The sequence below is a fragment of the Chiloscyllium punctatum genome, chromosome 34 (assembly GCF_047496795.1).
Source record: "Chiloscyllium punctatum isolate Juve2018m chromosome 34, sChiPun1.3, whole genome shotgun sequence".
NCBI classification, from domain to species: domain Eukaryota; kingdom Metazoa; phylum Chordata; class Chondrichthyes; order Orectolobiformes; family Hemiscylliidae; genus Chiloscyllium; species Chiloscyllium punctatum.
This window is the reverse complement of record NC_092772.1, coordinates 31,038,337-31,065,543: the sequence shown is the minus strand read 5'-3', so window position 1 is coordinate 31,065,543 and position 27,207 is coordinate 31,038,337. Positions and strand designations below refer to the sequence as shown.

The 27,207-nt window shown below is 45.0% G+C and overlaps 1 long non-coding RNA gene across 1 annotated transcript; it reads left to right on the top strand.

Annotated features, from left to right (window-relative positions):
* The first annotated feature begins 168 nt into the window (after positions 1-168).
* Positions 169-26,987, top strand: LOC140459001 (uncharacterized). The gene is made up of 3 exons (XR_011953810.1): positions 169-252; positions 11,404-11,538; positions 26,823-26,987. It is a non-coding gene; the product is annotated as an uncharacterized lncRNA (long non-coding RNA).
* Positions 26,988-27,207: the final 220 nt, after the last annotated feature.

Here is a 27,207-nt window from a genome sequence, read left to right as displayed (position 1 = left end):
CACAGGCCATGGATGGAGACTGGGATTTTCCATATCTCTGTGGGACTCAGTGCCATTCTCCATGTGTAACCTTCGTTACAGCAGTGTAATTTACCATTCTGTCTATTTCCCTGTCTCCTGTAGGTATTCTTGATGTCCCTGACTCAGCAGAATTCCCAATTCCTGCATCGTCCATCACCATATTGAAGACAGTTGGTCAGCCAGAGAGAGATGGAGAGGGAGATCTGGAGCCTTCAGTAAATCCTGCAGCCGGTAAGATCACTCACAGTAAACAGCTCAGGGAGGAGTTAGTGGACTTTAATTCAGACCCTGAGGGGATGATGTTGGAACAATGCTGGGCAAGGAACATGAGAAAATTCTCAGGCTTCATTATCACCATCTTGTCTGTAAATTCATCTGTTCCACAGAACCCTCCCTACGTCTGTCAGTTTCTCCATTGTCTGTTTCATTGATACCACTTCCCCTATCTCTATCAACCCCTACAATCCTACCTATCCCTGTAAACTCCTCATATCAGTAAAACTCTCCAAGTTTCTGCCTTTGCCTTTAATCCCGGGTTCTGTCACATCTCTCCTTAACTGAAGAAAAACAACTCTTCAGTTCCTTAAGCCATCCTGGTCAGTGTAGTCCTTTCCAGACCTGAAACACCTCCCTGCCTTTGTGACTTTTTTGAACTCCTACTATCTTCATGATCTCTGTGACCTTCCCCGTCACAACAACAAAAAAGCTCTGTACCTTAGTAACCTCCTCCAGCTGTGAGACTCCTCCTTGTCTCTGGGCACAGTGCAGAGTGACCCTGCTTCTCTCATAAATTAGTTTCTGCATTTCTTATGATGACTATGAACTCTTCCTGTCTCTAAAATGCACTCAGTCTCTGTAAACTCTGCTGGTCCCGATTGATGTAATTTCCTTCGGTAACTACAAACCTTTATAGCTTTAGTCACCTCCAGACGCGACCACACAGTTTATTTTTATAACCTCTATGAGTGATAGAGTCATAGACGTGTACAGTATGGAAACAGACCCTTCAGTCCAACCCGTCCATGCCGACCAGATATCCCAACCCAATCTCGTCCCACCTGCCAGCACCCGGCCCATATCCCTCCAAACCCTTCCCATTCATATACCCATCCAAATGCCTCTTAAATGTTGCAATTGTACCATCCTCCACCACATCCTCTGGCAGCTCGTTCCATACACGTACCATCCTCTGCGTGAAAATGTTGCCCCTTAGGTCTCTTTTATATCTTTCCCCTCTCACCCTAAACCTGTGCCCTCTAGTTCTGGACTCCCTGACCCCAGGGAAAAGACTTTGTCTATTTATCCTATCCTATCCATGCCCCTCATAATTTTGTAAACCTTTGTAAGGTCACCCCTCAGCCTCCGACGCTCCAGGGAAAACCACCCCAGCCTGGTCAGCTCAGATCCTCCAACCCTGGCAACATCCTTGTAAATCTTTTCTGAACCCTTTCAAGTTTCACAACATCTTTCCAATAGGAAGGAGACCAGAATTGCATACAATATTCCAACAGTGGCCAAACCAATGTGCTGTACAGCCACAACATGACCTCCCATCTCCTGTACTTAATACTCTGACCAATAAAGGAAAGCATACCAAATTCCGCCTTCACTATCCTATCTACCTGCGACTCTACTTTCAAGGAGCTATGCACTTGCACTCCAAGGTCTCTTTGGTCAGCAATACTCCCTAGGACTTTACCATTACGTGGTAAAGTCCTGCTAAGACTTGCATTCCCAAAATGCCGCACATCGCATTTATCTCAAATAAACTCCATCTGCCAGTTAGCACATTGGCCCATCTGGTCCAGATCCTGTTGTAACCCTCTTCACTGTCCACTACACCTCCAATTTTGGTGTCATCTGTAAACTTATTAACTGTACCTCTTATGCTCGCATCCAAGTCATTAATGTAAATAACAAAAAGTAGAGGGCGCAGCACCGATCCTTGTGGCACTCCACTGGTCACAGGCCTCCAGTCTGAAAAACAACCCTCCACCACCACTCTCTGTCTTCTCCCTTTGAGCCAGTTCTGTATCCAAATGGCTACTTTTCCCTGTATTCCATGAGTTCTCACCTTGCTAATCAGCCTCCCATGGGGAACCTTGTCGAATGCCTCACTGAAGTCCATATAGATCACATCTATCATCTGCTCTCCTCAATATTCTTTGTTACTTCTTCAAAAAACTCAATCAAGTTTATGAGACATGATTTCCCACGCACAAAGCCATGTCGACTATTCCTAATCAGTCCTTGCCTTTCCAAATACATGTGCATTTTGTCCCTCAGGATTCCCTCCAACAACTTGCCCCCCACTGAGTTCAGGCTCACCGCTCTATCATTCCCTGGCTTGACTTTACCACCTTCTTAAACAGTGGCACCACGTTTGCCAACCTCCAGTCTTCTGGCACCTCACCTGTGATTATTGATGATACAAATTTCTCAGCAAGAGGCCCAGTAATCAGTTCTCTAGCTTCCTTCAGAGTTCCTGGGTACACCTGATCAGTTCCTGGGGGTTTATTCACTTTTTACCATTTCAAGACATCCAGCACTTCCTTCTCTGTATATCTGGATGTTTTGCAAGATGTCACCATCGATTTCCCTACAGTCTATATCTTCCATATGCATTTCAAAATATTCATTTAGTATCTCCCCCATTTTCTGCGGCTCCACACAAAGGCCGCCTTACTGATCTTTGTGGGGCCCTATTCTCTCCCTAGTTACCCTTTTTTCCTTAATATATTTGTAAAATCCCTTTGCATTCTTCTTAATTCTATTTGTCAGACCTATCTCATGTCCACGTTTTGCCCTCCTGATTTCCCTCTTAAGTATATTCCTACTTCCTTTATACTCTTCTAAGGATTCACTCGATCTATCCTGTCTATACCTGACATATGCTTCCTGCTTTTTCTGAACCAAACACTCAATTTCTTTAGTCATCCAGAATTCCCAATAATTACCAGCCTTCCCTTTCACCCTGACAGGAATATACTTTCTCTGGACTCTTGTTATCTCATTTCTGAAGTCTTCTCATTTTCCAGCTGTCCCTTTCGCTGCGAACATCTGCCTCCAATCAGCTTTCAAAAGATCTTGTTTAATACCGTCAAAATTGGCCTTTCTCCAATTTAGAACATCAAATTTAGATCTTGTCTATCCTTTTCCATCATTATTTTAAAACAAATAGAATTATGGTCGCTGTCCCCAAAGTGCTCCCCCACTGACACCTCAGTCACCTGCCCTGCCTTATTTCTGAAGAGTAGGTCAAGTTTTGCACCTTCTCGAGTAGGTACATCCACATACTGAATCAGAAAATTGTCTTGTACACACTTAAGAAATTCCTCTTCATCTAAACCTTTAACTCTATGGCAGTCCCAGTCGATGTTTGGAAAGTGAAAATCCCCTACCATACCTACCCTATTATTCTTACAGATAGCTGAGATCTCCTTACAAGTTTGTTTGACAATTTCCTTTTGACTATTGGGGGGTCTGTAATACAATCCTAATAAACTGATCATCCCTTTCTTATTTCTCAGTTCCACCCAAATAACTTCCCTGGTTGTATTTCTGGGAATATCCTCCCTCAGCACAGCTGTAATGCTATCCCTTATCAAAAATGCCACTCCCCTCCTCTCTTGCCTCCCTTTCTATCCTTCCTGTAGCATTTGTAACGTGGAACATTAAGCTGCCAGTCCTGCCCATCCCTGAGCCATGTTTCTGTAAATGCTATGAGATCCCAGTCCCATGTTCCTAACCATGCCCTGAGTTCATCTGCCTTACCTGTTAGACCCCTTGCATTGAAATAAATGCAGCTTAATTTATTAGTCCTACCTTGTCCCTACCTGTCCTGAATGTTTGACTCACTTCTGTTTTCAGCTGTACCCGTCTCAGATCAAACTCCCAAATCCTCCCTGTGGTTGTTATCACGTCCCATCCCTGCATTCCTCCAAATCCCTGTAAAGTCCTCCCATTCCTAAAACCCGCCCTGTATCTGTCACCTGTCCTAGCTTCCACAACCCTCCCTATCTCTGTAAGACACCCCCGACACCCCTGTCCCAGTTACTACAGCCCCCTGTATCACTAAATGCCAGTAGTCACTATAATATCAGAGTAAGGTGTGAAAGCAGGAATATTGTCCTGGGTTAAATGATCAGTTGCGATCATATTGAATGGTGGGACCGACTCTGGTCAAATGGCCGATACCCGGTCTTCTTTCCTGTGCTTCTCTATAAACTTACTATCTATATAACCTCCTTCAGTCCCCACAGCCCTCCCTATCTCGATAAACTCCTTCAGTCCCCACGACTCTTCCTATCCATATCACCGAATCATTCCCCACAAACCTGCCTAACTCCATAATCTCCAAAAGGCCCCACGACCCTCCCTATCTCCATCATCTCATCCTGACCCAACGACCCTCCTGTTCAGAGTAACCTCCTTCAATCCCCATGATCCTCCTGATCTGTGCAACCTCCTTCAGGCCCAACAGCCCTGCAGATCTCTTTGGCCCCTTTCAGGCCCCACGTCACTCCCTATCTCCATAATGTTCTTCAGTCACCACTGCACTCTCTACGTCCATAATCTCGTTGAGTCCGCACATCGCTCCCTATCTCCATAATGTCCTTCAGTCCCCACGACCCTCCTTATTTCCAAAACATCTATTACCTGTTGAACCTGTAAGCTACCTTTGTCAGATTGATAAACATGAACTCCCATAACCCTTTCTGCTGCCAGTCTGAAACCAAATCGTGTTAACCTGATAGTAGGTCGGGAGCTGAAATATGTTTGAAAGTATATCTCAGTGAACAATAACTGGACCCTTAGAAACACTTTTAATAAAAAGAGAATGTGTTTTAACCTGTTGGATTTTATTTTTATTGGTGTGAATATCAATGGCAGAATAGATACGGTGTAGGAGCGGCTGTACCGAGGATATTGTTTATTTGAATTTTCAGAAACCTTCACACAAGTTTCACTAAAGGCTAAAGAGTAACTTGGTAGAGAATAGGGCACCTTAACTGTCAGGAGGTGGGTGAGATATTAGACAAAATAGTGTTGTTAGCATTTACTGTGGAGAAAGACAGGGAAGCTCGGGAACTTGGGGAAATAAATAGTGATGTCTTGGAAAGAATCCTCACCAGAGAAGAGAAAGTGCTGGAATCTTAAAACAAATAAAGGTAGATCAATCCTCAGTAGTTCATTGGGTCAATCCTAGAATATTAATGGAAGCTAGAGAAGAGATTTCAGTGTCTCTAACAGAGATACTTATACTATCAACAGACACAGTGAGGCACTGGAAGACTGGAGGTTGGCTAACGCTGTTCCATCACTGAAGGACTGCAGGGAAAAGCCAGGAAATGACAGCCCAGTGATGGGGAAGTTGTTGGATGAGATTCTGAGAGAAAGGAGCTCCTTACATTTACAAAGGCAATAGCTGATTCGAGATGGTCAGCATGGCTTTGTGAGTGGAAAACCATGTTTCACAAACCGGATTGACTCTTCAAGGAGGTGGCCAAAGATAGATGAAGGCAGAGCAGTCAAAGTTGTCCACATGGACTTTAGCATCTCGTCAAGAGGAAGGAGGAAGTTTACTTAAGGTTGAGGAAGCAAGGATCAGACAGGGCTCCAGAGAGTTGCATTGAGTGGCACGATGTCTCTGTGGTTAGCACTGCAACCTCATAGCGCCACGGACTCCATTTCGATTCCAGCCTCAGGCGACAGTCTGTGGGGAGTTTGCACATTCTTCCCATGTCTGCGTGGTTTTTCCTCCAGGTGCTCTGGTTTCCCACCACAGTCCAAAGATGTGCAGATTATGTGACTCAGCCATGCTAAATTACCCATAGTGTTCACGGATATGTAGGTGTGGTGCATAGGTCAAGGCAAATGGAGAGTAATAGGGTGGGGAATGGGGCTGGGTTGTTTACTGTTTGGAGGGTTGGTATGGAGGTGTTGGGCCAAATGGCCCATTTCCACACAGTAGGGATTCTCTGAAGGTACCAGGAAGGAACCATGGAATGGACTTAGGGCAACGAGAAGAGGACGTGAAAAAGCATTGTTGGGAAGGATGAAGGAAAACCGTAATGTATTCTCCACTTAATGGGAGCAACAAGAGCAAGGCCAGAGTGAGGATAGGGCCGGTCAGGGATAGTGGAAGGAACTTGTACCTGGAGTCACAGGAGGTAGGCAAGGTCCTTAATGAATACTATGCCTCAGTATTCACTGCTGAGAGGGACCTTGTCATTTGTGAGGACAGCCTGAAACAGGCTGATGTACGTGAACAGGTGGATGTTAAGAAGGAGGATGTGCTGAGAATTTTGTAATGGATGGATGCGTCCAAAGTTACCATACAAAGTGAGGGAATGGATTCCTGCGCACCTGGGTGATGACCTTTGCACCCTCACTGTCCACTGGAGTCGGACCAGATGATTGGAGGCAGGAAAATATTATTCCCTTGTTCAGAAAAGGGAATAGGGATGATCCTGGGAATTGCACACCTGTCAGTCTTATGTCTGTGGTGTGCAATTATTGGAGAGGACTCTGGGAGACAGGATTTATTATTCCTTGTGAAACCATAGTTTGATCAGAGACAGTCAGCATGGTTTTGTAAGGGGCAGGTCATGCCTTACAAGTCTTATTGAATCTTTTGAGAATGTGACGAAACACCTTTATGGCTCATTCAGAAAATACAGAGGCATGGGGTACAGGGAAACCTGTCTTTCTGGATACAGAATTACTGGCCCACAGAAGACAGAGAGCGATGATAGAAACCATTCATCCTGGAGCTCAGTGCCCAGTGGTTTTCTGCAGGGAGTGGTTACAGGACCTCTGCTCTTTGTGATTTTATGAATAAGTTGGATGTGTGAGTGGAAGAGTTGGTTAGTAAGTTTCCCAATGACACAAAGGTAGGTGGAGTGGTTGATAGTGTGGGGGGCTGTTGTAGGTTGCAAAGGGACATTCACAAGATGCTGAGAAGTAGCAGATGGAGTTCAATCTGGAAAAGTGTGAAGTCATTCATTTTAAAAGCTTGAAGTTGAATGCAGAATTCCTGGTTAATGGTAGGATCCTTGGCAGTGTGAACGAACAGATTCATAGATCCCTCAAAGTTGCCAATCAGTGTTGCAGCTCGATAGAGCCCTGGTTAGACCCCATTTGGAATATTGTGTTCAGTTCTGGTCCCCTCATTACAGGAAGGATGTGGAAGCTTTAGAGAAGGTAAAGAGGAGATTTACCAGGATGCTGCCTGTACTGGAGAGCATGTCTTATGAAGAAAGGTTGAGGGAGCTAAGGCTTTTCTCATTGGAGTGAAGAAGGGTGAGGGGTGATATGGCAGAGGTGAACAAGGTGATGAGAGTCATAGATAGGGTCAATAGAGAGAGATTTTTTACCCTGACATAAATAGCTATTACAAGGGGGTATAATTTTCTGGTGATTAGCAGATGGTTAAGGGGAGATCTCTGAGGTAGGTTTGTTACATATAGAGTGGTGTATGTGGAATGCACTGCCAGCGTTGGCAGTAAAATTAGATGCATTAGGGACATTTAATATACTTCTGGATAGGCACATGGATGATAATAAAATGAAGGGAATGGAAGTTAGAGTCATAGAGATGTACAACATGGGAACAGACACTTCAGTCCAACCCGTCCATGCCGACCACATATCCCAACCCAATCTAGTCCCACCTGCCAGCACCTCGTCCTAATCTCTCCAAAACCTTCCTATTCATATACCCATCCAAATACCTCTTAAATGTTGCAATTGTACCAGCCTCCACCACTTCTTCTGGCAGCTCATTCCATACACGTACCACCTTCTGTGTGAAAAAGTTGCCCCTTAGGTCTCTTTTATATCTTTCACCTCTTATCCTAAACCTATGGACTTCCCAACCCCAGGGAAAATACTTTGTCTATTTACCCTATCCATGCCCTTCATAATTTTGTAAAGCTCTATAAGGTCACCCCTCAGCCTCCGACACTCCAATGAAAAAAGCCCCAGCCAGTTCAGCCTCTCCCTATAGCTCAAATCCTCCAACCCTGGCAACATACTTGGAAATCTTTTCTGAACACTTTCATGTTTCCCAACATCTTTCCAATAGTAAGGAGACCAAAATTGCACGCAATATTACAACAGTGGCCTAACCAATGTGCTGTACAGTCTCAACATGACCTCCCAACTCCTGTATTCAACACTCAGACCAATAAACGAAAGCATACCAAACACCTTCTTCATTATCCTATCTACCTGCGACTCCACTTTCAAGGTGCTATGAACCTGAACCTCAAGGTCTCTTGGTTCAGCAACACTCCCTAGGACCTTACCATTAAATGTGTAAGTCCTGCTAAGAGGTGCTTTCCCAAAATGCGGCACCTCGCATTTATCTGAATTAAACTCTATCTGCCACTTTTTTTTAAACTTACTGTCGGATAAAAGATTGGCATATCATCATAGCCGAAGGGTATGGTAAACTGGGTAATAAGCTCAGATCAGTGTAAAAGGTTATGGCATTCAGGAGGAGCTAGTCAACCGGACAGAAAATTGGGCTTGATGTTAGGAGACTGAGGGTGGTGGGAGACATGTTGTTTTTCTGACTGGAGGCATGTGACCAGCGGTGGAGTGGGTCCCCTGTTGTTTGTCATTTGGATAAATGGTTTGGATGGGAGTATTGTTAAGTAAGTTAAATAAGTTTTTTGGGTGACACTGAAATTGGTGGTAAACTGGACAATGATGAAGGTTATCTGTGATACAACAGGATGAACAGTACTGCTGAGATAGTGGGCTGAAGAATAGCAGATGGAGTTTAATTAGATAAATGTGAAGTGTGCCATTTTGGTGAAACAAACCAGGGTGGGACTTGTCCAGTTAATGTTAGAGCCCTGGGTCGTGTTGTCGATCAGTGACCCAGTGACCCAGGTACACAGTTCTTTAAAAGTAGTGTCACAGATAGACAGGCTGGTGAAGAAGGCGTTTGGGATGGTTTCCTTCACTGGGCAGAGCATTGAGAGTAGGAGTTGGCACGTCATGTTGTATCTGTACAAGACATTGGTCAGGTCACCATAAAAGCATTGTTGATCAGTGGGAAGAACTCATCTGGTTCACTCACCTCCTTTTGTGTAGAACATCTGACATTCTAACTTGGCCTGGCTAACATGTGACTCCTGACCCACTACAACATGGCTGACTCTGAACTGTCCTCTGTGTAATTAGCAGTGAGACCCACATCCCATGAATGAATAAATAAAAATACATATGTCCCTCACTATCTCTGCGAACACCTCCAGCTGCAGCAATTCAGACTGGCTTTGTAACACCGTTCAGCCCTTACCACTCTCTGTAACACTCTCACCACCTCCAGCACCTTCACCCCTCCCTGTTCCTTTTGTGACATTAAACCCTTACACTGATTCCTCTTCCCACAGCCCTCCTCCTGCGAGCAGACCCATTGCAATCCATTAACATTTACTCCTAAAACACTCTCTCACTTCAGGATTTTCAGTACTTTTTGGTGATCTTCTCAGCCTCATAATCTAATATGATCCATCTTGTCCTGAGTGAGGGTCTGGTGGGAATTTCTTGCTGAGATTTTGTCTGTTTCAATGGAATGTTCTTTTGTTGAGTGATTTACACTGTTCCTTCAAACTGTTCATTTACAGGCACATATTTCAGTCTGTTTCGCCTCTTTGCCATGGTCAGTTCTCATCTCAAACACATGTAATTGGCTGTTTTTATTTTGAGTTGTAGCTTATACTTTCTGTGGTTCACTTTAAAACTTTATATTTCTTTAAACTGCACTTTATCACAATTTCCCCGAGGATCTCTCCAGGTGACATTACTCATTCACTAAGTTTCATCACACAACGGTCGCTCTGAGATTGTTATGTCCCAAGCCAGTTGCACAATTTGTTATTCAAAAAAAAACACCGAAAAAAAAATTTTCTGAACTCCTCTTCCAACATCACTGTTGTCAGTATGACTGTGCCAGATTATGTGAATATTGAAGTTCCCCAAAATTATCACAATGCCTTTGTTAAAAAAAATTCCAATGAGTTCCTGTTTAATGCAGTGATGAGCAATGGAATGTAGTTCGGTGGCCTAAAAACTGTTCTACTGCTTGTGTCCTTGGCAAGTAGTAGCCAGAATTTACATTCAGACTGACTCTACTTCATGATCTGAGACCAAATGCTTTCTCTGTAATGCCCTTTGTTATCCATTATTGTTAGTGTTACCCATTTTGCCTGAGTTTGCACAAGGTGGTGAACCATTGAATATTTATGCCCACCTTTTGTTCGCCCTGTAACCACGTCTCTCTGGTGTCTAAACCTCTTTTATCTCTTTGTCACAAATCAATCTACCTTGTTGAAGAGACATTATCCATTCCAAAAAAACATAATTTATTCTTTCCTACAATTTCCTGTCACAGACCTATTCCCTGATGTAGTTACACTCTGTCCCATCCTGTTCCTTCCTGCTTGCCTTCAGTCACATTCCCATGCTGATCCCATACTTCACCTTTTCTCTTTGCATTTGGAAAGCTCGTTTCTCCTGAACCCTGTGCCAGCATCCTCTTTGTCAGTTTAAAACCCTGTCCCACAAACCTATCGACATGATTGGCCAGGACACTGGTTCCGGTACAGTTCCAGTGGGACCATCCTCATGGATTATTTATTAAATCAGGTATGGGATGTGGGTGTCTCTGGCTGACCAGCCTTTCTTGCCCAGCCCTAGCTGCCTTCGAGCTAAGTAACTTGCTCGGCCATTTCAGAGGGTAATTGAGAGTCAAACACTTTGCTGTGGGGAAGTCGTGTCGACCTAGTGAGGATGAGCAGATGTCCTTATCTAAAGGACAAGTATTTGTTTTTTATTTGTACATCAGCAACGGTTTCATATTTATTTATGGATTGTCAATTCCTATTTTTAAAATTATTAATTTCAAACTCCTCCATTTCTGATGGTGGGATTCAAACCTTCTTCCCCTGAACATTAGCTGAGGTTTTGGATACATACTCTAGCAATAATAACACTCAGCCATCACTTCGCCTGCTCACTGGTTGCTCATCCCTGAGCACTGATACATGAAGCTAAACCCATTCTTCCAACATGATTGTGTGATCCTGTAGTCTTGCAGCACTCTGGTGATATCACTCAGTCTCTCTCCATGTGGTATCCCTCACTGTGTGGGTCTAATTGCTGCCTCTGTCAGCTCCTCCCGCTCTTCCAATTATTCCAGATCCTGAGCCAACAGAATACTCCACTCCAGAGAAGTGCAACAGCACAACCCAGGGATGGAGTGGGATTTTCCAGATATCTGTGGGGCTCATTTCCATTCTCCATGTGTAACCCTCACTGCATCAGTCTAATTTTCTATTCTGTCTATTTCTCTGTATCCTGTAGGTATTTAGGAAGTTCCTGACTCAGTAGACCTCCCAATTGCTGGGGGTCTCGTCCATCACCTCATTGAAGATGGTTGGTCAGCCAGAGAGACAAAGGGCAGGGAGATGTGGAGTCTTCAATAAATCCTGCAGTGAGGTAAGATCAATCAGAGTGCACAGAGCAGGGAGCAATGAGATGGCTCCATATATCAGCTAACAGGACATGATATAGATACAGTGCTGAATGGGGAGCACAGTACAGTACAGACACACCCCAGACTCAATCACCACCTCTACTTTAATTTACGTTGCACTGAGACAGCATGGCGAGTTCATAGTTATCAATCCAGGCCTGCGCTGTCTTAGTGAGCATCAGGACAACAAAGGGGAGAATAGGCCTCCGATGAGAGGTTGGGAATGCTGCCTGGGATCTTTCTGTTCTGTGTTCTCCCTCCATCACTGTGCAAAGACTAACGACTCTGCAACTTTGTGCCTATGGCATGGTTTGTGCACCAGTGTCTTCAGTAAGTTTTAACTCCTATAATAGTTCCTGTCCCTGTAACTACCTCCCTTCCCGATAGTCCTCCACATATTTGAGATGTACTGCATTCCAGACTACCATCCTTATTGCTGTAAATTGCTTCAGTGTCTACAACATGCTTTATTTCAGTACTGTAATCTTCTTTAACTGGATACAGAGTGATACAGCACGGAAACAGAACCTGTGGTACAACTCATCAATGCTCTCCATGTTTCCTATAATGAATGAGTCTCATTTGCCTGCGTTTGGCCCTTATCTCTTCAAACCTTCTCCCCTCCATGTACCTGCCCAAATGTCTTTTCCATGTTGTCATTGTTCTTGTTTCTCCCCTGTTCCCCTGGCAGTCCGTCCTGTCTGTGCACCATCCTCTGTGGATAATGTTGCCCGTCAGCTCCCTCTTTAAATCTTTGCTCTCTCATGTCCCGTTTGTACTCTCGAGTTTTGGACTCCCTTATCCTTGGCTATTCACCATTCTTAGGTCCAATCCTTGTGGCACTCCACTGGTCACAGACCCCCAGTCTGATAAGCAAACCTCCATCACCACCCTCTGCCTTCTACCTTTGAGCCAGTTCTGTATCCAAATACCAATCCTCCCTGTATTCTGTGAGATCGAATCTTGCTAATCAGTCTCCCATGGGGAACCTTGTCGAATGCCTTACTGAAGTCCATATAGATCACATCTACCGCTCAGCCCTCTTCAATCCTCTTTGATACTTCTTCAAAAAACTCAATCAAGTTTGTGAGACATGATCGCCCACGCATAAATCTCTATCTCTAATCAGTCTTTGCCTTTCCAAATACATGTACATCCTGTCGCTCAGGATTCCCTCCAACAACTTGCCCACAACCGACGTCAGGCTCACTGCTCTATAATTCTCTGGCTTGTCCTTACCACCCTTCTTAAACAGTGGCACCACGTTAGCCGACCTCCAGTTTTCCGGCATCTCACCTGTGATTATCGATGATAAAAATATCTCAACAAAAGGCCCAGTAATCACTTCTCTAGCCTCCCACAGGGTTCGAGGGTACACATGATGAGGTCCTGGGAATTTATCCACCCTGATGCATTTCAAGACATCCAGCACTTGCTCCTTTGTAATATGGACATTTTGCAAGGTGTCACCATCTATTTCCCTACATTCTTTATCTTCCATATCCTTTTCCACAGTAAAAACTGATGCAAAATATTTGTTTAGTATCTCTGTCTTTTAAACGTTGTAATTGTAACCACGTCCACCCTTCCTCAGGAAGTTCATTCCACAATCAAAACACCCTCTGTGTAACAATTTGCCCCCATGTCTTTTTTTTTGAACATCTCTCTATTCTGACCTGAAAAATGTGGTCCCTCCTGTTGAGACTCCCCCATCCTACGGAAAAGACAACTCGATCTATACCTCATTTTTAAAAAATAAACTTTTACAACATCACATCTCAAACTCCAGGCTTCAGTGAAAAAAGACTCAGCCTATCCAGCCATTTTTCAGAAATCAAGCCTTCCATATCCAACAATGTCCTGGTAAATCTCTGCTGAACCCCCTGCAGCTTAATAATATCCTCCCTATAACTGGGCGACCAGAACTCGACAGAGGAGTGCAGAAGATGCCTCATAAATGTCTGCACAATCTCAACATGACATCCCAAATCCTCCACTCAATGGACTGAGCAATAGTCAGGCATGCCATATCCTGCGGTTCCACACACCAATGGTCTCATTGATTTATAATGGACACTATTTTGTCTAAAGTTACTCTTTTATTCTTAATCTATTTATACAATCACTTTTGGATTCTCCTTCTCATTCTCTGCTGAGGCTATTTCATGTACCATTTCTGCATTCCTGATTTCTATCCAAAGTGTATTCCTAAAGTCCCTGTGATCCTCAGGGATTCCCTTGATCCATCTGGCTGTACCTGACATGTTGCCCCCTTTTCCTTGACCAGACCCTCAATAGACAGCCAGTGTTTCCGAATGCTGTCAGCATTGACCTGCACACAAACAGGAACATGCTGGCGCTGATCGCTCAGCATATCTCACTTTTAAAATATTCTCACTTGCCCGACTTCCCTTTCCCTGCAAATAGACTCCCTCGTCACCCTTTGAGAGTTCCTGGCTAATATTATCAAGATTAGTCTGGCCCCATTTTATAACTTGAACCTGTGGACCAGCCCTGTCCTTTTCCATCGCTATTTTCAAACTAATAGACTTGAGTCACTTTGGCAAAATGCTTTCCCACTCACACCTCAGTCCCTTTCCCGACCTGTTTCCCAAGGGGAGGTCAGGTTTTGCCCCTTTCTCTTTTCAGGCCATTTACATATTGATTGGGAGTTTTCTGGAAGACAATTACCAAATTCCTCCCTTGCAAACACTGAACACTGGCAGTCTCAGTCTAGGATTGGAAAGTTTAAAAACCCCAACCATAACAGCCCTATTATTATGATTGATATTTGAGATCTCCTGATATGTTTGTTCCTCAGTCTGCCACTGATTATTCGGGGTCAGTAGGACAATCGTGTCAGAGTGATGACCCATTCTTATTTCTCAGTTCCACTAACATAGTGTCACTGCGTAATCCCACAGGAATATCCTCTCTAGGTACTGATGTAATGATTCATGCAATGAAAACCCACCACCACGCGTCCTCTCCTGCCTCCCCTTCGATGCTTCCTGTTGCATCTCCACCTTGAAACAATGAACTGTCAGTCCTGTCTGTCCCTCAGCTGTGTTTCTGTAATAACGATAATCTCCCAGTCCCATGTTCCAATCCATGCCCTGAGTTCATCTTCCTTAGCTGTCAGGCCCCTTGCAATGAAATAAATGCAGTTTAATCATCAGTTCCCCCTCCCCCATTTCCTGCTATGTTCTTGCCTGCCTTTTCTGCTGAAATTGCTGTCTTTAAATTGTGCACCAACCTCAATCTTCTTTCTGGCCTTATGACTGTTTACGGTCCAACACCCTGCCAGATTAGTTTATATCCTCTCAAGCAGCTCTAACAATTCGCCCCATCAGGATGTGGGTCCCCCTCCTGCTCCCAGTTCAGGTGCCTTCCCCACCCTGTCAACCTGTGCTGACACCTTCAGACATCCAGGGACTTGCCCACCAAGGTCCCGGTGTTACTCAGTTCTCCAGGAGGTCCTACCCTTCATGATGTACATCCTTCACTTATGAGACTTCCCACAGTGCATTACCTCACAGTGATCAGAAGCAAACTCCATCTGCCATTACTCAGAGTGTGTACAACTCTGAGTATGACTAACTTCATCCAGTCTCCCCAACCGTCCCTACCTCTAATTGTCGAGAGAATGCACAACCCTCCCTATTGCGTTAACCTCCTCCAGTCCCTCTCATGGACACCATCTATGTAAGCTTCTAATGTTCCTTTATATATTTTCCTCCTGTTCTAATAAACCCTTGTGAACTTTGTGAAATTGTCCAATCTCTGGAGTGCTCTGTATAATCAGCCTCACTGTGACTGGAATCTGGCTTCAATACCAGCCTTGGCCGACTGTCTGCGTGGACTTTGCATGTTCTCCCCCAGACTGTGTGGGTTGCTTCCAGGTGCTCTGGTTTCCTGCCACAGTCCAACATTTGCACGATACGTGGATGGGCCGTCATAAATTGACTGTAGTATTCAGGCAAGTGTGGTTTAGGTGAGTTCACCATGAGGGATGCAGGGTTTATTGGACAGGTAGAGGGATGGGTCTGGTTAGGATGCTCTTTAGAGGGGTTGGTGTGGACTTGTTGGGCCGAATGGCCTGTTTCCACACTGTGGAGATTCTATTCAGGTTATTGTCCAGTCCTGTCAACCATCCCTGTCTCTTGAACCTTGCCTCATCCCCAATACTCTCCTTATATGTGTAATCTCCAACAGTTTCTAAAACACTCCTTGGCAATGTCAGCTTCTCCAGTCCTTACCACGATCGATATGACTGTCACCTCCTCCTGCTTTTAGAACCTTCTCTATAAATATTGCCATTTGTTACATCACTCCCAATCACTGTCCCATCCTGAAAGCCCCAAAAACATTTATATCTCTGTCAACTCATCTGGACTGTCTGTACTTCCTTTTGACAGTCCCGTTCTGAGACTTTTTCTATATCAAAAAAGTCATTAAGTGTAGGTAACCCTTATTATTGTAACCTCCCTTCAGCCTTACAGCACTGAGGATCTGTAGAAGGTCTGTTCAAATCGACAGCCATCTCTGTGTCTGTAATCTCCTCCACTCCCCATAATACATTCTCTCTGAGCTCCTCTGTAGTCCATTCAACACTCTTTAACACTGTCTGTATCAGTGTAACCTTCTCCAACAACACAACCTTCCCAATCTGTGTAAATCCGTACACCAGTCCCTATCCCTCTCAGCTCCGTCTAACAATACAACCCTCCATGCCTGTGTATTCACCTTCAGTCCCTACTCACCTCCCTATCTGTGTAACCTTCTCCATGCATTTTTGCTACAGTCTCTTCAACTGTCCCTGTCAGTCTACTATCTACCAGTCCCGAAAACTCCCCTCTCTTTAACTTTCTGCGGCCACACAACCCTCACTATCTGTGACCTACTCCTGTGGGAGAACCCTTCCTCTGTGAACTGCTCCAACTCTTCAACTCTCCATAAGCTCCTGCAGCTCTTACATAACCTCTTCCAGTCCCTAAAACGCCATCAGTCTGTGGAGACCCTACCACCATCTCTATCTGTGTTATCTTCTTAGGTCCCTGCAACACTCCCGATCTGTAGATCCCACTCCAATGCCTGTGCCTCTCCTGATCTTGTTCCTACAAGACTCATGAACAATGTAACATCCTCCCGTCACTATCACCCACCCTGTCAATGTAAGCTCCTCCTGTATCTCCAAACATTTACTCATCTCCATAACCTTCTCCAGCTCTTACCCCCATCTGTGTAAACATCACTCTCCACTCAAACCCTCCATACTGCAGGAACTTCCTTCTATTTGTGCTATGCTCCCTTATCTGTGAAAATGTCTCCAACCAAACTTGCTACCCAATCTCTCAAAAAAGAATCCAGATTCCACAGCCTCCATGTCTAAATAACCCCGAGAACCTAAGCCTTCCTATCTCTATAAACATCTTCAGTCACGATGACCCTCCATATCCCTGTTTGTTTCACCAGATGATACAAACCTCTTTATCTCTGTAATCTGCTCAGCTCACTAAAACAGTCCCTGTCTGTGTAATCCAGCCCTGTCCTACAAACATCCTTATCCCTATAAACTTCTCTATCCCTCCCAACATTCCCATCTCCATGAACCCCTGTCAGCCCTACAGCTCTCCACATTTCTGTAACCTCCTGTGGCTCTATGGTCCTCCCTCCCTGTGAAACCACCTCCAGTCCCCACATCCCTCCCAATCTGGGTCCTCTGCTCCAGATCAGACCATTGCTGTCTCTGTAAACACCTCCACTCCTGACAACTCTTCCCATTTGTGTAACCTCGTTCAGACCCCATACTCTCCAGCTTCCTGCATCCTCTTCCTGCCATTGCAACCAAAACCACATGTTCATGTAATATCCACCAGTGCTTAAACCTCCCCAACTCAGTAACCACTTGCAGCTCTAACAAAACACCTAAACTGTGAAACCTCTCATTTCCCTACAATCCTCCCTCCCTCCCTCCTCAAATGCCTTCATCACCATGAAACCTCACAATTACTGAAACCTCCTACTGTCTGCAAAATCCTCCTGTCCTGATATTCCTCTCTATCTCTGTAATCCCCACCACCCTCCAGTGCCCTTCTGGGGAACATGGCAGAGGAGAGAAGATTTGTAGCGTCTGGACCATATTACGGAGGTAGAATTCTGGAAATTACAGATTTGGTCTGATGTTTGTGTGGTGCAGATTATTGGCGAGGACTCTAAAGAAAGGAATTATGACTACTTGGAAAACCATAGTTAATTTAGTGACAGTCAGTATGGGTTTGTAAGGGGTCAGGTCATGCCTCACAAACCTTATTGAATTCTTTGAGGATATGACAGAATACGTTGATGGCTCATTCAGAAAAGAAGGATGATTGGGATACAGGGAAATCTGTCTGTCTGGATACAGGATTGGATGGACCAGAGAAGACAGAGTATGGCGGCAGATGGACAGTATTGAGCCTGGAGCTCAGTGACCAGTGGGGTTCTGTAACAATCAGCTCTGGGACTCTGCTCTTTGTGGATTTTGTAAATGACTTGGATGTGGATGTTGGAGAGTGGGTTAGTAAGTTTGCCAATAACATGAAGGTTGGTGGAATGGTGGGTAATGTGGAGGGCTGTTGTAGGTTGTAATGGGACATTGACAGGACGCCGAGCTGGGCTGGAAGTGGCAAATGGAGTTCAATCTGGAAAAGTGTGAAGTGATTCATTCTGGAAGGTCAAACCTGAATATAGAATACAGCGTTAAAAGGCAAAATACTTGGCATTGTGGAGGAACAGAGAGATCATGGCGTCCATGTCCATAGATCCCTCAAAATCGCCACGCACATTGATAGGGTTGCTAAAAAGTCATATGTTGTGTTGGCCTTTCTTAGCAAGGGGATTGATTTCAAGAGCCGTGAGGTTTTACTGCATCTTTATAGCGACCTGGTGAGACCACACTTGGAATATTGTGTTCAGTTCTCATCCCATCTTTACAGGAAGGGTGTGCAAGTTTTAGAGAGCGTACACTGGAGATATACCAGGATGCTGCCTGGAATGGAGGGCATATCTTATGGAGAAAGTTTGAGGGAGATAAGGCTTTTCTCATGGGAGAGAGGAAGGAGGTGGGGCGACCTGGGTAGAGGTGAACAAGATGATGAGAATCACACAGAGAGAGGGAATAGTGAGAAACTTTTTCTCCTATGGCATAAATGGCTGTTACAAGGCGGCATAATTTTAAGGTGATTGGAAGATGGATAAGAGGATCGAGATGGTAGGTGATTGGATGGACTGTCAATGGTTCTAGTAAAATTAGACACATTCGGGACATCTAATAGACTCTTGAACAGACACATGAATAGTAGTAAAATGAAGGGTATGTAGGCTAGTTTGATTTTACAGTCGGATAAAAGGTTGGCATAGCATCATGGCCGAAGGGTCATGGGCTGAACTGTTCTGCGTTCTGTATTCTGTCTGGTAAACTGGGTAATAAGCTCAGATCAGTGAAAAAGGATATGGCATTCAGGAGGAGCTAGTGAACTGGATACAAAATTTCCTTGATGGTTGTAGACAGAGGGTGATGGGAGACCTGTTGTTTTTCTGACTGGAGACATGTGACCAGCGGTGGAGTGGGCCCACTGTTGTTTGTCATTTGGATAAATGGTTTGGTTGGGAATATTGGTTTCCTGCTAAGTAAGGTGTTTGGGTGACACTGAAATTGGTGGTAAACTGGACAGTGGAGAAGGTTATCTATGATACAACAGGATGGACAGTACTGCTGGGATAGTGGGCTGAAGAATAGCAGATGGAGTTTAATTAGATAAAGGTGGGGTGTTCCATTTTGGTGAAACAAACCAGGGTGGGACTTGTACAGTTAATGTTCAGGCCCTGGGTAATGTTTTTAGTCAGAGATCCAGTGACCCAGGTAGACAGTTCTTTGAATGTGGTGTCACAGGTAGACAGGCTGGTGAAGCAGGCGTTTGAGGTGGTTACCTTCATTGGGGAGAGCATTAAGAGTAAGAGTTGGGATGTCATGTTGTATCTGTAGAAGGCATTGGTGGGGCCACCATTAAAACATTGTTGATCAGTGGGAAGAACTCCTCAAGTCACTTACTTCCTTTGAGGAAGGGCATCAAATATTCTAACCTGGTCTGGCCAACATTTGACTCCAGACCCACAGCAATATGGCTGACTCTGAGCTACCCTCTGGGTAATTAGCAGTTGGGTCAAAGAATGTTAGCCCAGGCAGTGACACCCACATCCCAGGAATGAATAAATAAAAATCCATATATCCCTCCCTACCTCTGGAAACACATCCAGCTGCAGCAATCCATCTTGGCTTTGTAACACCGTTCAGACCCTGACCCCTCTCTGTAACACTCTCACCACCTCCAGCACCTTCACCTCTCCCTGTTCCCATTGTGTCAATAAACCCTGACCATGGCTCCCCTTCCCACTGCCCTCCTCCTTCTAGCATACCCTTTGCAATCTATTTAACATTTACTCCTAAAACACTCTCTCACTTCAGGATTTCAAGTACTTTTTGGGGATCTTCTCAGCCTCATAATCTAGTATGGTCCCTTTTGTCCTGTGTGCGGGACCAGTGGGGATTTCTTGCTGAGGTTTTTACTGTTTCAATCGAATGTCCTTCTGTTGAGTGTTTTACACTGTTCCTTCAAATGTTTTCCACTGTCCATTTACAGACACATGTTCCAGTCTGTTTAGCCTGTTTACCTTGGTCAGTTCTCCTCTCACACACATGTAATTGGCTATTTTTGTTTCTAGTTGTAGCTTGTCCTTTCTTTAAATCACTTTAAAACTTTATATTTCTATAAACTGCACTTTATCACAATTTCCCGAAGGATCACTCCCGGTGACATTACTCATTCACTAAGTTTCATTACACGGTCGCTCTGCGATAGTTATGTCCCTTAACAGTTGCACAATGTGTTTTTCAAAGAAACACTGAAAAAAAATTAACCGAACTCCTCTTCCAATATCAATGTTGACCGTGTGATTGTCACAGACTATACAAGTATTGAAGTTTTCCAAAATTATCAAAATGCTTTTGTTAAAAAAATTGCAACGAGTCCCTGTGTAATGCAATGATGAGCAATGGCATACTGTTCAGTGGCTAAAACTGCTCTGCTGCTTGTGTCCTTGGCAAGTAGTAATTACATTCAGACTGACACTACTTCATGATCTGCAGCCAAATGCTTTCTCTGTAATGCCTTTGTTATCCATTATTTTTTAGTGTTACCCATTTTTCCTGAGTTTCCGCAAGATTGTGAACCATTGAATATTTTTGTTCACCCTGTATCCATGTCTCCCTGGTGTCTAAATCTCTTTTATCTCTGTGTCACAAATCCATCGACCTTATTACAGTGATGTTGTCCATTAAAAAAACATAACTTACTCTTTCCCACAATTTTCTGTCACAAATCTTTTTGCTGATGTACAATTTTAGTTAAACTCTGTCCCTTCCTGTTCCTTTCTGATTGCCTTCAGCCACATCCCCATGCTGTTCCATTGCTTCACCTTTTCTCTTTGGATTTGGAAAGTTCCTTTCACTTGAACCCTGTCCCAGCATCCTCCCTCTCAGTTTAAAGCCCTGTCCATAAACCTACTGACATGATCGGCCAGGACACTGCTCCCAGCATGGTTCCAGTGGGACCATCCTAATGGATTATGTATTAAATCAGGTCTGGGATGTGGGTGTCTCTGGCTGACCAGCCTTTCTTGCCCAGTCCTAGCTGCCCTTGAACTGAGTCACTTGCTTGGCCTTTGAAGATGGTAATTGGGAGGCAAATATTTTGCTGTGGCTATGTCGTGCAGACCACGTGCGGATGGGCAGATGTCCTTTTCTGAATGACATAGCAGCCTGGGATACATTTCCCTGGGCACTGGGGATTTCTCCACCTTTATGCCTGTGAAAACATTTAATACCTCCTCCTTATTGATCTTAACATATTCTGGAACCTCAGCATCCCAAATGAAATCCCCGGCAATAATGTCTTTCTCCTGTGTGAATACAGATGGGAAGTATTCATTGAAGACCTCACCTGCTTCCTCTGGCTCTATTGTCCCTTTGGTTTCTCACAGGCCTCCCTCTTTCGCTGGGAATCCTCTGACTCTCACGATGCTGATAAATTACCTGTGGCTTTTCCACAATTGTATCTGCCAAATATATTTCATGACCATTGTTTGTCCCTCATTTTCCACAATCCCCTTGCACTCTCTATACTTGTGAAGGGCTTCACCTGATTTTATTGCACTGTATTTTCTTTATCAAACTCACGATATCACTTGATCAGTATTCCCTGGACTTGCTGCCTTTATTATTCACTCTTCAAGGAGCACACTGGCCCTGCGGTCTCACTGCATCACTTTAAAATACTCCACTTTCCTAACATGGACCCAACTGCAGGGAGTTCCTCCCTGTCTCTGTTTGCCAGATCCTCTGTAATGATCGTGATACTGATAGGAGGCTCAGTTGTGAGGGGGACAGACAGGAGACTGTGTGGCTCCAGAAGAGACCACAGGATGGTGTGCTGCCTCCCAGGTACCAGGGTCAAGGATGTCTCTGAGTCGTTATTGAACATTATGAAGGGGGAGGGTGAACATCCAGAGGTCATTGTGAACATTGGTCCACATGACAGAGGTAGACAAAGGGATGGGGTCCTGTGAAATGAGTACAGGGAGTCAGGTGAGAAGTTAAAAAAGCAGGATATTGACCTTAATGATCTTCAGATTACTCCCAGTGCCAAGTGCCAGTGAGGATAGAAATAGAAAGGTAGGCCGGATGGATGTGTGGCTGAGGAGCTGGTATAGTGGGCAGGGTTTTCAGTTCTTGGGTCATTGGGATCTCTTCTGGGGTAGAGGGGACCTGTGCAAAGGGGATGGTTTGCACTTGAAGCAAAGGGGCACAAGTATCCCAGGGAGGAGATTTGCTAGTGTTATCCAGGAGGATTTAAACTAGTTTGGCAGGGAGTTGAGACTCTGAGTGAGAGAGGGACCATCGAAAAGTCAGGGGAAATACATCAGCATTCAAGAGCAAGTTACCTATTCAGGATATCCAGGGGCACAGTCGAGGGAGGGAAAAGACATCTGGTTTTAAAGGGCATTTATTTCAACACACGAGGCCTGACTGGTAAGGCAGACGAGCTCAGAGCATGGATTAGCTCTGGGGACTGGGGTATTATAGCCATAACCGAAACATGGCTGAGAGAAGGGCAGGACTGGCAGCTCAGTGTTCCAGGATACAGAAACTACAGGCGTGATAGAAGGACAAGGAAGTGAGGAAGGGGAGTTGTCCTTTTGATTAGGAAGGACATAACAACTGTGCATCAAGACAATTCTGTTATGCAGTCATCAAATGAGGGCATAAATTTAAAACTTATAAACAAAGAGGGGATGGTCAGTCTGCTGGGATCGTGTTCTAGACCCTCAAATAGCCAGCGGGGACGAGAGGAGTAAATGTGTAGTGAGTTTGCAGGTACCTATGAAAATAATAGAGTAGTATTGGATGGAGATTTTAACTGTCCCTGGATTGATTGGGTCACCCAGAGGGTAAAAGGCCCGCACTGTGTGGCATTTGTAAAATGTGTCCAAGAAAGTTTCCTAAACCAAGACGTAGAGGGCTCTATGCTACTCAGGCGGGTGCAAAACTGGACCTCTCCTCAGACAACCAGGTCAGGCAAGTGACTGAAGTATCAGTCGGAGAGCACATTGCGTCCAGTCACCACAACTGTCTTTGTTTTAACATAGTTGTGGAAAAAGATCAGACAGGTTGACAGATTTAGGTCTTAAACTGGAACTGGGCCAATATTGGGACCATTCAGCAGGATCGAGCAGGGGTTGATTGGGTGAAGGTAAAACTCACACGACACTAGGGTATAGTCCAGATGGTTTACAGAGGAACCCCGATTGTCTGAACAAGATGGGCGGACACTGTTCCGTTCAGATAATTGATTATTTGGTTAATCGATTCAATACCTTTCCTCTGGGGCTCGGTGTTTTCAGTCCAGTCTGCTCCCTGTTCATGTGACTAGGCAGCAGCAAGCCATGAGTGAGCCCCCACACTCTGCCAAACCCCCAAAAACACACCCCGCTCGCCTCCAAACCCATCCAACACCGCCCCCACCTGACTCTCAACGTCGCCCCCCCACACTGACCCAACAGCGAATCCTGCCCCCAAAACCATCTGACACCACCATCCACCCGCCACCTGCCCCCACCTCCCAGACACGTCCGACATCACCCTCAGCCCATCCCCAAACCCGTTCAACACCGCCCCCCCCGCCCGCCACACCCACCGTCCAATCCATGTCCACGCCCATGCCCCCGTGAGTGTTATCTAGGTAAGTGGATAGTGAAGAAGGTGTTGGTATGCTTTCCTTTATTGGTCAGAGCATTGATTATAGGAGTTCGGAGGTCATGTTGCAGCTGTACAGCACACTGGTTAGGGCACTTTTGGGATATTGCATGCAGTTCTGATCTTTTTCCTATTGGAAGGATGTTGTGAAACTTGAAAGTGTTTAGAAAAGTTTTACAAGGATGTTGCCAGGATTGGAGGATTTGAGCGATCGGGAGAGGCTGAAACGACTGAGACTGTTTTCCCTGGAGCGTCAGAGGCTAAGGGGTGACATTCCTGAGGTTTATAAAATCATGAGGAACATGGATAGGATAAACAGACAAGGTCTTTTCCCTGGGGTGGTGGAGACCAGAAATGGAGGGCGTAGGTTTAGGGTGAGAGATGAAAGATTTAAAAGGGACCTAAGGGGCAACCTTTTCACGCAGAGTGTGGTTATGTGTGGAATGTACTGCCAGAGGAAGTGGTGGAGGCTGGTATAATTGCAGCATTCAAAAAGCATCTGGATTGGTATATGAATAAAACCGGTTTATTGGGATATGGGCCAAGTGCTGGCAGATGGGACGAGATTAGGAAAGGATATCTGGTCGGCGTGGCCGAGTTGGACCGAAGGGTCCGTTTATGTGCTGTACGTCTCTAGGTCTCTCTGGCTCTAAATGGTTTCCACTGTTCATTTACAGACTGACATTTCAGTCTGTTTCCCCTGTTTACTTTGGTCAGTTCTCTCTCAAAATCATATAATGGGCTTTGTTACTGATGCTCGGGTGTGCTTTATGGTCACTTTAAAATGTCATAATCTCTTTGAATTCCGTTATAATTTCTTGGAGGATCTCGGTGTGATATTACTCATTCACTCAGCTTCATCACCCAATAGTCTATCTGAGATGGTTACATCCCTAGCTATTTGCACAATGTGTTATTCAAAGAAACACTGACAAAATCATTCAAGGAGGATCTCGGATAATATTACTCTTGCCAATGTGTCTGTCCCAGATTAGACAAAGATTGAAGTCTTCAAAAATTATCACACCACCTTTGCTACAATTTCTAATGAATTCCTGTTTAATGCAGGGATGAGCAATAAAACACTGCAAGGCAGCATCTCCGAGACACCCACACCTCTCAATCACACCGCCCCGTGGCCCAACATTTCAACTCGCCGCCCCACTCTGCCGAGGACATGGAGGTCCTGGGCCTCCTTCACCGCCGCTCCCTCACCACCAGACGCCTGGAGGAAGAACGCCTCATCTTCCGCCTCGGAACACTTCAACCCCAGGGCATCAATGTGGACTTAAACAGCTTCCTCATTTCCCCTTCTCCCACCTCATCCTAGTTTCAAACTTCCAGCTCAGCACTGTCCCCTTGTCTTGTCCGGACTTGTCCTACCTGCCTAACTCCTTTTCCACCTATCCACTCCACCCTCTCCTCCCTGACCTATCACCTTCATCCTCTCCCCCACTCACCCATTGTGCTCTATGCTATTCTCTCCACACCCCCACCTTCCTCTAGCTTATCTCTCCAAGCTTCAGTCTCACTGCCTTTATTCCTGATGAAGGGCTTTTGCCCAAAACGTCGATTTCGAAGCTACTTGGATGCTGCCTGAACTGCTGTGCTCTTCCAGCACCACTAATCCAGAATCTGGTTTCCAGCATCTGCAGTCATTGTTTTTACCAGTTTAAAAACTGTTTTCCTGCTTGTGTTTTTGACATAGCACCCAGAATTTGCATTCAGGCTGATTCAGCTGCATAATCTGAGACCAAGTGCTTTCTCTGTAATGCCTTTGTTATCCATTAGTGTCAGGGTTCCCATCTTGCTTTTCCATTCTGCCTGAGATCCTGTAAGGTTGTTTACTGTTGAATATTTATGTTCCACCTTTTGTTCACCCTGTAATCACGTCTGTCTGGTGACTAAGTCTCATTTATCTCTGTGTCACAAGGCTATTACCTTAATGTAGATACTTTGTCCATTCCAAATCAAAACAACATTATAATTTCCTCTTCCCCACAATGTCCTGTCACAAAACAATTCATTGATGTACAGTTTTAGTTAAACTCTGTCCCTTCCTGTTCCTTTCTGCTTGTCTTCAGCCACATTCCCATGCTGTTCTGAGGCTTCACATTTTCTCTTTGGATTTGGAAAGCTCCTTTCACCTGAAGCCTGTCCCTGCATCCTCTCTGTCAGTTTAAAGCCCTGTCCATAAACCTACTGACATGATTGGCCAGGACACTGCTCCCAGCAGTGTTGATTTTAATTCACTCATGGGATGTTGCTGTCTCTGGCTGGCCAGCATCGCATGCCCACCCTGACCAGCCTTAAGGCTGAGTGACTTGCCAGATCATTACAGTGGGCATTTCAGCGTCGATCCCATTGCGCTGGGTCTGGATTCATATGTAGGCCAGACTGGCAGCCTATAACAGATTTGCTTACTGAAAGGGTATTATTAAGCAGTTAGATGTGTATCCCTGACTCTGGCATTAAATTAGGAAAGGAAATCTGGTCGGCATTAAATTCTGGATGAACAGTCTAGTGAGAGTAACACGAGGTCATTGCCTGGTCTACTGATAGCTCCCTCATCCCTGAGTACTGATCCCAGTGCACCTTCTTCCTGACCGTGGTTTGATCCTGATACCTTCCTGCACTCTGGTGATATCACACAGTCTCTCTCCATGTGGTATCTGTCACTGTGAGGGTCTAATTGATGCCAGTGACTGCACCTTTTGCAGCTACTCCAGATCCTAAGCCAACAGAATTCTCCACTCCGGGGAGATGAGGCAACACAGACCAGGGATGGAGACAGGGATTTTCCAGATCTCTGTGGGACTTAGTGCCATTTTCCATGTGTAACCCTCACTGCATCAGTCTAATTTCCCATTCTGTCTGTTTCTCTATCTCCTGTAGATACTCAGGATGCTTTTGACTCAACAGAATTCCCAATTCCTGTCTCGTCCATCACCACACTGAAGATGGTTGGTCAGCCAGAGAGATGGAGAGTGAGAGCTGGAGCCTTCAGTAAATCCTGCAGCGAGGCAAGATAACTCACAGTGAACAGAGCAGAGTGGATTTAAGGGATCGAACCTTGGTCGAGAAGACATGACACAGATACAGTGTTGAAGGGTAAACACAGAGCATGATGGTCCCAGGCTCAAACCCCACCGTCTTGTTAATTTACATCTCTGCTGCAATACAGTAAGTTGACAGTTATCAATTCAGGCCTGTGCTGTCTTAGTGAGGATCAGTTCAACAGAGGGGAAAGCAGGCCTCCCTCAAGGAGATGGTATTGAAA